Here is a 16,565-nt window from a genome sequence, read left to right on the forward strand (position 1 = left end):
ACTGCGCTGTAGCTTTTGGGATGCGACAGCAGCCCCAGAAGGTGGCCTAGCGAATAAAGCAAGCAAGACCTTTATATCTCGATTTTTTTTATCCTGCGGCAAGAACATGCGTAATTCCGAAGTATCCATGTGCGCATTCACATGGATACTTCCGAATTATTGATAAGCAGATGCTTGTGATGGGACATGCAAAATATAATTTAGGCAGAACTCTGTGCGTGGCACTCCCGCATTAATGATGACGCGTGTGTACGAGGTTGTTTTTTCATGCATTATTTTGTTGCCCCCAAGCGGCCTACGTAAACAATAATACTTTAACGGTCTTTATGTGCCATAACCCCATTGTCATTATCGCCAAGCCGCAGTGGGAGATTCTGTGATAGGTTTAAACACACCGGGGGTCCTAGAACGTGCATCTAGCAGACCTAAGTAAGTATGTGCTCTTGCATTTCGTCCCCGCCGGAATACGACCGCCGTGGCAGGGAATAGAACACGCGACCTCGCTACTCAGCAGCGCCACCTTTATCAGCCATTGCTTCCACGGCGTTGGCGGCGTCAACAAAAATCATCAGGTGATGACATCACGATGGGACGTTATTATGACGTCACAGATTCCGAAGATCACGTAATTATGACGGCATGATGACGTCACATAACGTGACTTCATCACATGACCTTGTCGCATTGCACTGCGTCTGTAATCGGTTGGCCAATCACAGAGGCAGTGCAAAACCACGTTGCAGAAAGCTTTTGCACGAGGGTGGGGCAGAACAGACACATCGAATGACGGCAAGAAGAAAACTTTCACCTTCGAGTCGTCTTAGTCTAATGCATAAGGGGCCCAGTGCGTTTTTTTTTTTTATACGAATGATAGGCCTTAGTCTACGAGAAGTTCTTCTCGCAAACGTAGTCACGAGGCGTGCGCTTTCGATCTTTGCTTGGCATGGCACGAGCCCACGCTTCCAAGCTCACCGGGTCACTAGAAGCTTTGAAAATCACAAGCCATACAACACTGCCCTCTTAATTAATGATATTACTTAGCACCCTCTAGTGTTTATTGGCATTACTGTACGATTGAGACGATGGCAATGAGTGGTGCGAGGAAACCGAAGAATTTCATCATATAAGATTTCTGACAAATTCGGTCCGTCACTTAGCAGGCGAATATCGTGTCTAAGTATGGAAATAATCAAAAAGTAGGCCATGTCTTTATGAAGGGGGTCACACTTTCTGCGAGACGTGAGTCGCGCACTGCAACACACTGATTTCAGCGTCATTGACTGCAGCACGTGGCTTCAGTTAAGCTCCCATTGCGAGAAGCTCAATGCGGCCACTCTAGAAGCGCCACGAACCAACACAGAAAAAAAGTGGGGCTCATCACGTAAGAAAAACAGAGTATGTACATTGCGTACGGTACGTAACGAAATGCAGGGAAAGAACTCCGCTTGCAGACTTGCAGACCATCGCAGCGGTATAGGTAAGGCCTGGGTTAATAATATCCGGGATTTAACGTCCCAAAACCACGATACGATTATGAGAGACGCCGTAGTGGAGTGCTCCGGAATACTTGACCATCCGGTGTTCTTTAACGTGCACTAACATCGCACAATACACAGGGCCCTAGCATTTCGCACTCATCAAAATGCGACCGCCGCGGCCAGGATCGAACTCGCGACCTTCCGGTTAGCAGCCGAGCACCATATATACTGCTCCACCGAGGCGGACAAGGCCTGCGTTGACAGCAACGTTTACCTTCTGGCAGCACGGTAACAGGGCAGTTCAATGCCTTGCAACTGTTATAATAGTGGGTACACCCCGCTATTGTAAGAGTTGCACACACACTAGCGATGTGTATGTGTGCTTCTTTTCGTTTTCTGTCCCCTCTCGGCGCGCTTTTTCACGCTCAACAGTGAACTAATTGACTAAAAAAAAGATATTCGTGGAAGGTTGCTCAGCTTGCCTTTAACAACTTTCAGTGTAATCCACTATTTGAGAAACATCGCCTCGTGAGGTGCTGCGTTGTCTATCGGTAAAAAAAGGCACGACACAGAGAATAAACATAAAATGGCTTTTCGAGAACCTTCCACGTCACTTGCTAACATAAGCAAAAGATTTCAACTCGTAATGAAAATATTAAATGTGTCCTGACGAGAGACTTTTTAACGAACTTTACCATGTAAAAATAGAAACAAGCTATTTTGTCCAGAATAAAACTGGCCGCAAGAACCGGGTTTCAAGCCGCGACCTCCTGCAATTCTACGGACCAGCATAATATAATAATAATAATTGTTGGGGTTTAGTGTCCCAAAACCCGGATATGATTATGAGAGACGCCGTAGTGGAGGGCTCCGGAAATTTCGACCACCTGGGGTTCTTTAACATACACCTAAATCTAAGTACACGGGCCTCTAGCGTTTTCGTCTCCATCGAAAATATGGCCGCCGCGGCCGGTATTCGATCCCGCGACCTGCGGGTCAGCAGTCACTAGACCTTATTCACTAGACCACCCTGAAGGGTTGCAGATCAGCATAGGCAGTCAAACAAGAAGGCGGGTTTCACGATATACTTTATATCAGTCTAATCTGTTTCATCCCTCTTTCACCAACCCTTAGCGGAGAGGAAAACGCGGCCTGGGTAGCATGTCATGAGCATAATTAAGTCGGTGATTTCCGGCGTCTTTAGTTATCGACTAAAACGCGTTCTTGGGCTAGTTGGTGCATCGTCTGACAAAAATTTGGAGGCACAAAGGAACGAGGACAAGAAATGACAGGACTGGTGCCAAACTAAAAACTGTTTTATTGGAAAGAACATTGCATTCCAGGTAGCTTCACGCGCATGGGCGAGTCACATTGAGAATCACGCTAACAGAATGACAACCTACTTTGAGTTATCAAGACTTGTCTAAAAAGTGCAATTCGTTGCGATATAAATTCAAGGAAGGCACACTAACACATTGGGAACCCTTCTTATTTATGCAAAAAGCCTCCAGCAATTCTCTGGCCACCTGGTTTCGAATTTTCCCAAGCACCCTGGTTTCGAAAAACTGGGGCGCGCATGCGCAGGACTTGCAGTGCGAAGGCAAGTGTAAACCAGATACATTGCTAAGGGAGGCTTCATGTTCCATTAATGGGATATTTAAACATCGACTAGTGTGGCCGATGTATGTCCTACCACAGCTGAGGGGTATTTCGTAAACCGCCCCAACTACGCATGGGCAATACGGTTTTACATGCTGTATGTCACAGGCGGCCTTATTGTTTTTCTCAGACACACGGGCGCATAGCCGCGAGGGCTTGTTAGGGGCGCTGTTGAAACTAAGGTGACTTTATTGAAATGATTCTTTTTAAGAAGATCATTGAACAATATTGTGCTTGCAAAGGTATTGTTGCTTTACCTCTGCTGGTAATTGAGCTTTAAAGAAAAATGTCTGTGGGCAGCGAATATAACACGGCAAGACGTCTTGTAAAAGCGAAAAATATTGAATTCATAAATTGAGACCAACTGAAATTAAGGACGGCAAGCGTCTGCCTACACATTTTGAAACCCGCGATCGCCGTCACCGCCTCACAAGCTTGTATTATTTTCTGGAAGTTAGGTTTTTTCACACTACAAAAACAGCAGTGCTAAAGGACGTTCTTGCTTTAGAACTTTTAAGAAACCCGTGGGAGCCACAACAATATAATCGGACGAAATATATTGAAGAGGCAGGGGATGCGAAGGGCAGCACGCTCTTTCGAGAGTTCGTCTTTATCAAGCGCAGCCAAGCCACATGTAAGCCTCCTTTCATTGCAACAGAACTGCTGATTCACGGTCGAGCAGCCCAACCGGCCGCTCGTTGCATGCGCTGCGGTTATCAATCGTCGATTTAGGTTGGCGCTCGCTGCTTGTAGCGGATATCGTCGTCGTGCTTTTTTTATGTATTGTGGTTTTCTCGATTCGCGCGACTACGGCAAGCGTCATCGCGCGAATTTTGAACGTTGAAGGTCCGTACGCCACGTGGTGTGAAAAAAGGTGAACTAAAAGCGATGTCCCGAATTCCTGGGTATGTCTCTGATGGGGAACTATATATTCTTGGATAATTTTTCATTGCAACAGTGCGACCCCTGTCGTTTCGAGCACTAATGCTTCTTTAATAATTAAGGACCACTTTACGGAATATTCATGGAATCGGGTATTTTATCTATGTTCTTGGGGCCCTGAGTATGTTTAACCAATCAAATGCAAGAAAACAAAGAAACAGATAAAAAACATAGGTAAATATCTAAGCAAACAAGTATTTAAGTAAATAAACAAATATATGCATCAATAAATAAATAATGAAATAACCAATAAATAACTAAAGAAATAAAGAAGTGCAACTCCTCTGGTAAGTTGATATTGCCACGTGAGTTTTTTTAGCACTTTTGCTGTATTTGGTTTTCGCCCGCAATGACTGACAGCAACGCTCAGCGCAAACCGCGCCTCATTCGAGAAGCTCCGCGATTATTCTAGATCGTTTTGTTAAGATTGCGCGCAAGACGCGAAAACTCGAGCTTATTCTAGTGCTTGCGCGACAACCAGCGATAACGCTGGAATATTCGACAGAACATGTATGAATGCCGACGCGCTTCACCACTTGTCAGTTTTTTGACGACCGACGCCGCTATCAGTGTACAGTGTGTATCGCTGTAGCACGGTGTAAGAAAATAGGTGATGACACTCTTCCTCCAACGCATGGGAAACCGCAATCCACGCGCGTCCAGATAATATTCGGTTTCTTATCAGATGACTTAGAGGGCGCTACGAAAAGCGGGGCAGTCGTCTCCATAGCAACGCGCATGCTGCTGATAACGTGCATTTTTCTGTGCCATTTTGCTAGATAATGTACATCCGCCAAGCGGCGTCGAGGGGCGAAATCGAGAGAGCAACAGGAGAGGGCACGGCGAGCGCGGCGGCGATGACATAGCACCACCATGATTCGGCTACTCGCGGGCGCTCTCCGCCTCAAGCCATTAGATGGCGCACCGCTCAACGGACCGACGACCGAACATTTTCTGGCCGCTTAGGCGAGCGCAGTGTCAACACCTGAATATTCTTACACCGTGCTGTAGTTTCACTTTCCCTTTCCCGGCCACAAGTTCAGCCAATAAAGAGTTTTTTCTTGCACACGCCGCCTGCTGCCTTCGTTCCCGTCACGATCCCGTGACAATATCCACTCTGCACGGGTAAACCTGTCTATGAATAGTGATGTTTCTTCGTTAATTCAACAATGCCGATACTCAGTTGTGTATATAGATAAGTCTTTTGCGAAATATTTGCCTTTTTAGGAACTACGAATCTAGCATTTTCAGGGGTTTCGGAAAAGTTTAGAAATCCGTGTGACGCATTTTGCAAGGCGCTTAGTTTCGTACCTAACGTGAACATCATGTTGGAGATAAGAGCAATGCGATGGTCATGGTGGCGACGATCATAAGACCAGTGACTGAATATTTCCAGCGTTCATTGCGACCGGGATGTGGCTGTGGGCTCATTTTAGGGGCGTAGCTCCTCTTAGTCTAACCTTGTCCCATGTCAGGCGTAACGCGGCATTGTCTCCCGAACAGTATAATAGATGGCGCTGTCCCATAGAGATATACAAAAAATAAATGAAAAAAAATAATAATAAAAATAAACATAAAAAATAAAAAAAACGTAAGAAAAATAAAAAATAGAAAAATAAGAAAAAGATGGAAAAACGGAAAAAGGAGAAATACTCAAAGCGGCGTATCGCTTCGATTACTGCTGGGCGAAACCACTGAACATTTCACGGTGTACACATGATTCATTCAGGAGCTTCGCCCAAGCTCTTCATCATTCACCCGTGGATATTCTATAATTTTTGTTCATCATATTAGCATGTAAGTGTTACACATAAATAAAAATTATTATTCTTTCTACTGACCAATTTGGATTTAGATCTGGTTACTCTACACTGCAAACCGTTTCACACCCTTATAGGTGTATTTGCGATAAAACACCTATCGTACACCCTTCTTTTCTGTCAATATTATCCGAAAGGGTGTAATGTCTTCTTTGCACACCCTTCGCACACCCTTTTTTCATTTTTGGGTGTACAATGGGTGTATGTTCTGTTAAACACCCATGGGTGTTCTTTGGATTTTACACCTATGGGTCAATTCACGCAGTGAATTGACCCGTAGGTGTAAACAGGTATCGTTGTACTGCTGAATGCAATTAACTGGGACATTGAATACCACGGGCAACGCCTCCTGAAACCACGGGTCACCACCCTGTTCGACAGAGCGTCTTGGCACAGGATACTGTTTCACGAGGCACCTGAGTGTGAAGCTACCTGCTCGTGAATCAGTAATGGTTCACCTTGGTCTGCTAAGCTTGCCACTCAATTTTCATTCTTTTAGTTGTGCATCACAAGTCTGCTGTAATTGCAAAGACGCATGTATTTCGCCTACTTTATTAGGCAAGTGGTAGTGAAAATAAAATATAGCATTGTCGTGCCGAGGTTCTGAATGCAGTGAGTCAACTGATGTTACTTATTTTGAGCTCACATATATTTAAGCCTTTACATCCAGATTTATTTTTGAGAAATCATTTCCAAAATAATTTCATTTATTGCTTGATTGGATTGACATGTTGAATGAATGCCCGAAATACATTCGGCATAACATATGTATTTGTTTAGCATTCATAAGCATTTGTTCAGTTTAGAGACAGTTGGCTTCACTGCTCTGTGATCATCGCAAACACCTCTCCTAACGCTTAATCTATAGCATACATATACAGTGAAATCTCGTTGACACGATTCTGCATAATACGTTTTTAGCCTAATACGTTTTCGTTTTTATTTCCTGCCAACATCCCTTGAAAATAATGCATTTTCATGAGTTTAATACGATCACATTTTTGCCAAAACTGGATAATACGACCGCGAAAGTGTATCTTGACCGATATATCGAGAAATCCTGCGTTTATTCTTCGCTATGACAGCTCGCACCGCGTTCCAACAAGCCACGATCTGCGCGTAGCAGAGCCGCTGAGACCACAGCAGCACCAGTTTAGCGGCGAAAAGATCGCTGCTAGGCGATCTTTTCATTGAGATTATATATATACATATATATTGCCGCTTTGTGAGAGGGCCTCCCCTCCAGTGAAGGGAGACTTTAAGCCCTGCTTGTAGTCAAGCAGCCCTTACTGTGTCGTCGCAATGCTTACTGCGATTCGAATACACTGTGTAAAGCATAACAAAACATAACACTGCCGCAGAAAGAAAGCTGCGCCCACGCGACCCAACAACGGCCGGGGCGCCACCTCCTCTGCCGGCGCAGCCGCCGCTTCAGAGAACTGTGTGCTACAGTGCCAGTCTCTGCAGACTTCTTCACCGCGCTGGCCGAGTGCCACAACGCAGCTACCACCCGCTGCACCGTGCCTGCGGGCACCCCCGCACCGGACATCTGCCTCCTCAACCTTCGTGCTGCGCGACGCAGGGCGCAGATTGTGGCGGTGCGATCGCAAAGTGAGGAACATTGGCGGGTGTACAACTGCATTGACGCGGTATGTCGCAGGCACGCCAGACGTCGCCGCAACCAGAGCTGGGGGAGCCTCTGCTCTTCTCTGGACGACCCACGGAACCACGCTCGCGCATGGCGAATCTTTGCAGCCGTAGTCCGCATCAGAGAGCCACGCTGCCCGGTCCTCTGCGTTGCGGTTGCCATGAAAATCACCACACCGGAGCTGGCTGAATTGCTGGCGGACAATTTTGCCCCTCCGGCCTGCCCAGTTCCACCCCAAGGGCTGCCCCCTCTCCCCGCAAACAACAGGCCGGCGCTGTTTAATCCTGAGCGGTTTTTCCCCACCGAGGGCATCCTCCTCGAGATCCGTGCACTGTGCACTGAGGATTTCACACTTAGCGAGCTGACGGTGGTGCTCAACAGCCGCAGGAAGCGATCTGCCCCGGGAGCGGACGGCATCACTTACCAGGCGCTGCGGAATATTGATCATTCCATGTTGCCCCGACTGCTGGACGCCTACAACGTGGTATGGCGCACTGGACAGCTCCCTCCTGGTTGGAAAGAAGCACTCGTGGTGCCGATTCAGAAGCCGCGGAAGCCGGCGACGGAACTCTCTTCCTACCGACCGGTTTCACTCACTTCGGCTGCAGGAAAAGCCATGGAGGCCATGGCACTACGGCGTCTTCGTTGGATAACCACCGCGACCAACGCCTTTCCACCCGAGCAGAGTGGATTCCGCCCAAGTCGCTGCACTTTTGACTCGCTCGCCGACGTGGTTTCCACCCTTGAGGAGGCCAAATTCCGCGGGGAGTACGGCATTCTAGTGCTCCTCGATGTGAAGAGCGCTTTCGACAGCCTGCCCCACGCATCGATTTTGGACGCTCTTCGCGACCTCGGTGTGGGTGGGCGGATGCTATCCTATGTTGAGGGATTTTTGGGCGACCGTTCCCTTCGTGTTCGTGTGGGTTCCGTATTTAGCGGCCCTCGTCCCGTCACTGCTGGCGTCCCTCAGGGAAGCATACTCAGTCCCTTCCTGCTTAACCTGGTGCTGGCCAAGCTGCCGGATTTTATCCCGTGCGACACGCCCTGTGAAGTGCGTTCGGCGATTTACGCTGATGACATTGCGCTGTTTGCCTGCGGCCCCGGCTACCATCGTTCTGCTCTGCTCAGGTCACTCCAGGTCGCCATCGACGCGGTCGACGCATTTCTCAGTGGAATTGGACTGACGCTCGCCGCCTCCAAAACAGAGGCTCTGCTCGTACACCCGCGAGCGTCGACACGCTTCAGCACACCACGGCTCTCGCTCCGGGGACTTCCTATCGAATGGAGCAAGAAGGTGCGCTACCTCGGAGTGACAATCGACAACTGTCTTAGCTGGCGGCCCGCTGTCGACGACCTGAGGAAGGGAAACCGCAAGGTACTCATCGCAGCTCGTAGTCTCCTTGCGCGCGGCCGCGGCTGCACCCCGGCTCTTGCCCTACGCGTCTACAACGCCGTCGCTTCAGCCCGGGTTCTATACCGCGCACCGGTGGCTTCGCTGAGTGCCTGCCAGCTGGCTGCCTTGGACACCGATCATCGGAACGCCGTACGGGAGTACTACGCACTCCCTCATAACTCCCAAGTGGGCCCTACCCTCGCTGAGGCAGGGGAAACGCCCATCTCTCTGCGGATCACCAAGACAGCTCTCAACCACGTGTGGCGCCTGAACAACACGGCGCAAGGGGGTCGCCTGGTCGACCGGCTCCACTCTCTCCCTCACTCATCTCTGGGGCAGCGGGTGAGGGAGTACATGTCGATCGTACCGGACACGCCTTACCGCAGCTGGCCGGCCATCCCTTCGTACCGCCACACCCCCCTGGTCATACACAAGACCCTCGCGGGCATCAAGGCAAAGGCGCGCACCCCCTAGCAGCAATGCAGCAGGAGTGTTCCGCCCTCTTGCACGATCAGCTGGCCGGGCGGCTGCTTGTTTACGTCGACGGCTCGGTGCTCCCCGACGGCTCCGCCGCCGCTGCCTGTGTTGCGCCATCGGTTGGCGCGGTTCGCAAGTGCCGCCTGCCCTGCCTGGCCTCCTCCACGGCGGCGGAGCTCGCCGCCATCAACCTGGCAGCCGATTTCCTGCTGGAGCAGTCATCGATCAGCGCGGCAGCCATCATCTGCGACTCCCGCGCGGCCTTGGCTGCCATCTCTCGCGAGGAGGACGGTAGTCTTCTGGCGCAGAGGGTAGCCAGGCAACTGCACGCCGTGAAGCAATGCGGATGCGACCTCTCGCTGCACTGGGTCCCTTCACATGTGGGTATACCAGGGAACGAGGCAGCCGACCGAGCTGCAAAGGACGCGCACGACCCCAGCACCGCGGTCACCGACTGCGTGAGCTTCTCGGACGTCGGTCGTCTCCTAATAGCCTGCTACGTGCGCGAGCGACATCCAGATCTTCGCGTGGCAGCCGGCACGCCGCCGCGGCGGCTCCCTCTCAAGGGACTCTCGCGAAGGGACCGCGGGTTCCTTCTCCGTCTCCGCACTGGGGACAACTACACCGCCGAGCGCAAGCATCGGCACTCCGGGCGTGGCAGTCCATACTGCATCGACTGTGGCGACTTGGAGACACTCGACCACCTGCTGCTCGAATGCCCTGCTGGTGACGCGAGCAGGCAAGTGATGCTCGCCGTGTACAGCCAGCTTGGACTTCCTCGGGCAACAGCACAGCACCTTCTCTTTCCGGTGTGCCGCCGCGAGCACGTCAAGCGTGCTCTCTCTGCCCTGCTGGACTTTGTTGACGGCAGCGGACTGCGTGAGCGCCTCTAATTAGTTCTCGTTGTGTTTTTCCTTACCGGTAGACAGCCTAGTGAAGCCCCATCCCACTTTTTTTTTCTCTACTCTCGTTCCGTCCTCTCCCTTTCGTACCTCCACTCTCTTCTTTTACCTCCCCATACCCCTCCCCCTGTGCACTACTGCTGAGGTGTCCCACTTTGATGGAGACAGTTGCGGGGTGCACTTTTCTCTTCAGTTCTTTCTTACTTAAAAACCACTCCCCCCCCCCCCCCCCCCCCCCACCGCCGCGCGTGCGCAGCGCGCGGAACAGCTCTATCACCACGTGACCTAAGCAACGCGCTCAGACACGCCGCCGGACAAGAGAGCCGGACTCCATCGTTTTCTGCGTGTGTTGTGCATCGCCTCCCGATCGGTCGTTTTGCAATCGGTGTGTTTCGGTTGTTTGAAGTGTGCGTGCGCTGTGTGCTCGTCCTTTACCTACTGCCAGTGCTGCTTATTACGAAGATGCACTATACTCAAAGGGAGACCTGCAGCTTCATATCGTGGAGCACTCGAACTGAAACGGTATGTAGCACTATCACGTTGCTACGGCCAGCGCTTTGTTAACTCCGAGAGCGCGATCTAATGCCGTTAACTAAGCTTTTCTTAACTGGTTGACGATCGGTGAGCATTTGTTAACGTAGCGAGCATATGTGAGTGTATTGTTTCATCGGGATGAAGGCAAAGTTGTGTGACATTAGGCGCGGGCAAGCTTTGCTTTGTTTGGTGTTGAAAGCAGTGTGCGCATGCGCGGCTGTGATTCGGTGGGGGATTTGAACGCAGTTGTGGCGGTGCCCTCCTGTCGGCGGTGGTGTTGGAAGGGGGCCCCGCTCTCGATGAACCACTATTTTGATTTAAGAATAGTTGGGTTGTGACGGCGCCTGTTACCTCTAAGCGTCAAGCGTGTCTAAGGCGCGTATGCTTCGGCCTGTTGGTAATTCAAGTGCATTTTTTTCGCACAAGAAAAAAAAAAAAACAGGACAGAAAACAACGACGTGGTGTCCGCGTCGTTCTTTTCCGTCCGTGTTCGTTTTGTGCGCTAAAACTACCGTGATGCTCGGGTTGATGCGTGTGGGTCATTTTAACGCGACATGTTGCTTCGTTTTAGGTACGCCGCGCGAAGCTCGCCTAAGTGCAAATACATTCCGTTTCGTTAAATTCGTACCGACGTTTTAATTCATCCGTGACATAGGTTTCCTGATAATGCCGGCACCCGTGCACGGGGAGCCGTTCGTTAAACTTGACTTGTGTTCGAATGAATTTTCCATGTCTGTGTGTGGCCGAATCGCCTTAACCTGAACTGTGCAAGCGCTAGTTCGAGCATCAGTGTGCACTTAGACGTGCGCAGGGTTCCCCATCAGGGGGGAGGGAAGTAGGAAGGTTAATCGCTGCCCCCCTCCCCCCGCCTTACTACAAAGTCAAAGTAGGGGGCAGACTTTGCGCCTCCCCCCCTCTGTCTGAATTGACTAGGGGGGTGCGCCCCCCCCCCTTCGTGCGTACGCCAGAGTGCCCGCGTTCGAGCACAAATTATTTTAGTCTATTTGTTTCCATTATGTCTAGCTTTCATTATTTTGTTGTGGTTATTAAGAGTTATATGCGCCTCGCCTCGCTTTGGCGTTGTAACTTCGCTAAATACTTTTACGTGTACAAACATTAAAAAACGCAGTTTGCACGACCACCTCCAATGATATTATTTGGTAAAAGACAAGCCTAATGATTTATAAGAGATTTTAAATTCTCCAATCATCTTCAAGGCTGCAAGTTGCAGCCTTGAAGAGAAGTCCTTGTGCAGAGTTTTGTTTTAATGCTTTTTATCGCTGTGCAGGAATCCTTCATGCCACTAAAGAATGCTCCTTTTTCTTTAAAAATGCGGATGATATTTGTCAAATAGTACTTTCTCTTTCCCAAACAAGCTAATTGCACGTAGAAAAGCTGTTAATTCTCTCCAGTTCCATATGGGCCATGTTATGAGCTTCATTTTTGGATGGTACTATCGTGAACAATATGAGCTCGAACACGCGAGCGCGTGGCGAACAGCCTTGAACCTTACGTCGGCTGATTCGCAGCAGGTAGCATATACAGTAACTCTAGCAGCGGCGGCTGTCGGAAACAAAGCGGAAAGGGCGCCGCGCTTCCACTAGCTGTTGACCCTCCCGCTTCGATATTGTTGATGCGAAACAGCATCTTAGAGAGTGTCAGTGGCCGCTAGCGGCGATATGAATTCCCATCAACGCGAACAGCCACATCAGACTAGGTTGCTGCTGAGATATCGGCTGTGACGTAGCCTGCCACGATGCGCAGGCCATGCTTGCGCATCGGTATCTCGGTGGTGTCGGCTGAGGATTTCGCTGCGCCTCATTTATTTATTTTGTTATCATTGCTAGCGGTCATTGGCACGCAATCAGCCGACATCTCGCAGCAACGCTAGCGAGGCGGGAGTACCAACAGTCAGCGGAACAGCGCCCCCCCCCCCTCTCCCCTCCAGTTTCGGCAGCGCCATCCACGTATCACCCTATCTCAGTTTTAAGGCTATATTCCACGTGCTCTCATGTTCGAGCTCATATTACTCACGATAGTGCACGGTACAGAAACTGTTATTTACTGAAACAAATAATCGAAGTCTGCGTAGCGCTTTCCAGACAATGATCTTTTTATTTTTTATCATGCAGGGAGCGAGCGTTCCAATAACACCTTGCACTGTGTACGATGGCCCCGATCTTCCCTATGCAAGCAAGCTTTTCCTCCATGTGGACAAAGAACTGCTCTTCAGTGGGTCCAATGCCGAAGAATGAGTAGCTGCACTCATGGCAGCACATTGGCTGTTAAATATCGACTGCCATCACAAGGCGTTCAACGTTCTCGTCGCTGTTGAATGGCTCCTTCTTGGCCAGTGGGTAATGACTCCGAGGACACGAGTAGTAAAGCTCCTGAACATTTTCAAGAAAGCCTAGAAAATAGGCCTTAGCTTCTGCTTAAAGTATGTCGCCATCTGTGATTAACTCGAGCTTAAGCCATAAAGTTATATTTTCATATGGTAACGAGTAGTTATTTGTTTTACATTATACAGAAACGAATACTATGGCGGTACTAGTATTTCATTTCAATTTCTTGCTCATTTTCTTGTGACATTTTAATACAAGCCATATTGTCTCTGCCGATTTCAACATGTTCTCACAGGTCATTCCACTTTGTGGGTTATTGGCTTAGTTTTTATATTCAAGGGAGTTTGTGACTTTTTTGCAGTAGTTTTAATAATTGAGATCTTTTGCTATTGAAACTTTTGCTTAACAAAACTGCCAGTACTTGTCAATGAAATCATTGCATCGAATATTGTTTTAAAATTTATTTTTGAGCTATATGACAAGCTTTAAGTTTTGTCAATATTTTTAAAGGAAATAAATACTCGTTTTATTCAATTACCAATGATTCTGTTGTCTTTGCTTGGAAAGGGATAATCTTTAAATTTCTCTGAACATGCCCGTGTAAAATTTGATTGAACTGTTGTTATGTAGGTAATGCTTCTGCAGGGCTGTCGTGGTCATAACGTCTCTATTCCCATGCATTTCCTGCATATTACCGCATTCAGCATGCGCTGCAACGTGTGCGTCATGGCCCGATTGCTCACTTTTTTGTGTTGGAGCCACAATCCATTGCTTTTGAGAAAGTGGGAAAGATTTCATAATTCCAGCAATGTGCACAGTTTTCTACTTCACTCATGTACTTTCCTAGAAAAGAGATATGGAGGCCTGCTGTGGAAAACGACATTCTGAGTCCTTAAAATGTTGCGTGAGTTGTCACGGAGCATTGATACCCTGCTCGTGTATCAGCTACAGCTGTGTGATGACAGTGTTTACCCTACTAAGAAAGGACAACAGGCACAATGGTGTGGGCACTGCTGGAATTTTGAAACTTTATCAATCCACTTTCTCATCAAGGAATTGCACATTTCTGAACTATCTCTTTAACAGGAGAACGACCAGACCGTACCTTGTGTGTTCCTGTTGATTTCAAACACATACACTGATGCTGTGCAGCCCATTTAAGACGATGGCACCTTATTTTATGAACTGCATAAGTGCAGGTATAAGAAGTGGCACCAATATTTCCCTTCTTAGGAAGGGCAACTACAGTGGGAAAATTCATGCTGGGGTGCGCCCGAAGGGACCAGGTGTCTGTAGTGCCCCAAGGGGGCTGACAGGGAAGAAGGTTCATTTGTGCTTCTCCCTGTAACTGCTACCTTTTCGAGGGCGGTTTCATCTATTACACCCCACTCGCACGGGTGTAGCTTGTTCTAAGACCCATACTGCACTATACGCCTGTGTTACAATGAAGCATGTTAAATTGAATTCCTCATTATGAAGTGGAAATAACGCCCTTGCTTCATATTTTGACACAAACGCCTTGGTCATTTGTGCTCCATGTCATTTGTGCTCCTTGTTTGGCGGCATACGCGATGCCGCTCCGCACACTCGGGAAAGGTCATTGAATACCGTAGAATTTGTCTCGGATGTACGAGATTTGTGTTTATAAAAGCTTGGCTTTATTTTGTACTATTGGATAACTGTGTGAACATCTTGCAATGTGTGTCAACACATTTTAGGTAATCACTTTGTATTCAGTCACGATTGCACTGTATATGTAGGGGCCATATATGCCGTGCTTCATATGCACCATAAAATCAGTGCTGCTGCCAGCATTTTCCTTCTGTGGCAGGAGCCACTATAATAGGTCATGCGCCCTTGAAAGGACTGGCTAAAGGGTAAGCTTTCTAGCGTTTCAATGGGGAGCCAACTGGGAGGGGGGAACCACTCGAATTATGGAAATTTTTGCCTGGATGTTTGGGTGTAATTGTGCATAAACACCCTAACGCCCTTTTTCTAGTTTGGGTGTAATGTGCTTTTACACCCTACACCCTTTTTTTCATTTGGGTGTAATATGCTTTTACACCCAACCACACCCATTGGGTGAAAGTTTGAAATTACACCCATTGTATAGGTGTAATCCTGCTTGGTACACCTATTTTTGGGGTGTAGGGGTGTGAGTTATAGACACCAAGTTACACCCATACGGGTGTAAAGTGGTTTACAGTGTACTGCCATACCACTGATATCTCTTAGTGACCAATTAATGGACGCCATTGAAGACGGTAAATCTGCAGGTTCCATATTCGTAGACTATACTCCCGCGCATTTGACAGCATTGACCACGAGATTCTTAATGTAAAACTAACCCAGTTGGCATAAGAAGTCCTCCTTTACTACTACTCCCCGTCTACTTACGAGATAGGCATAAGGTTGTTACACTGCTCACCTAAAACCACTGCAAATTATTAAACACCAGGCAACTTGATTAATCAAGCCAAGTCCACCCACCTACAATATGAAACAGCTGCTACAAGGTAATAACATTCTCGATGTTGCCGCTCTTGTAAAATACAATCTTGCTAATTTTCTTTTCAAACTAATATATGAGGAAATTTCATAGTCATCAGTTACTTCATTTACTGAATACTAACTCACCTCGTTCATCGCAGCATCAGAACTTTATGCTGCCCAAAGTACGCACTAATTATGGCAAACAGACAGTTCCCCTTGCAGCCATATTATTATGACACACATTGCCATTTCAAAGTAAAAATCAAGAAATCCATAGATTTCGCCATGAATCAAAAAAACATTTATATGACATTCATTCCTCTTTATAACTGTTCTTCCCCCTCGACCTATCCTTCTATCTTCAAGCTGTTCCTTTATTTCATTTTCTTTTTCAATGCTATTTGAACTTGTTTAAATTACCGATGATACATTGTAGATGTTAATATCGTTACTTAGTTATATCTGTAGGTCATTATTTATAATTTTGTAATCCTACTACTTTGCTACTGTCGTGGCCAATCAGACATTGAAACATTTTTGTTTGTAATCTACAGGAAGTCCCAATTCAGTTTACGCTACGAGACCTCCTTCTTTATATCCTTATGTTGTACAGTGTATTGTTAAAAAATAAAAAAAATGATTGATTGATTGATTGGTTGATTGATGGATTGATGGAGTGATTGATTGATCAATCGATCGATCGACTGATAAACGTATGTTGACATTTTAATCGTCTGTGACATGTACTGGTGCTCCACGCCGCACGACCCCTCGCCCTAAATTTTTATTTACTTGCTGACAAAAAATAGGCATCACAAAGCCGACGAAATTGTAATCGGCAATCATTTTTGCGCAAGACAAGGTCACAATATAG

Source organism: Rhipicephalus sanguineus, chromosome 5 (genome assembly GCF_013339695.2).
Source record: "Rhipicephalus sanguineus isolate Rsan-2018 chromosome 5, BIME_Rsan_1.4, whole genome shotgun sequence".
Classification (NCBI taxonomy): Eukaryota; Metazoa; Arthropoda; class Arachnida; order Ixodida; family Ixodidae; genus Rhipicephalus; species Rhipicephalus sanguineus.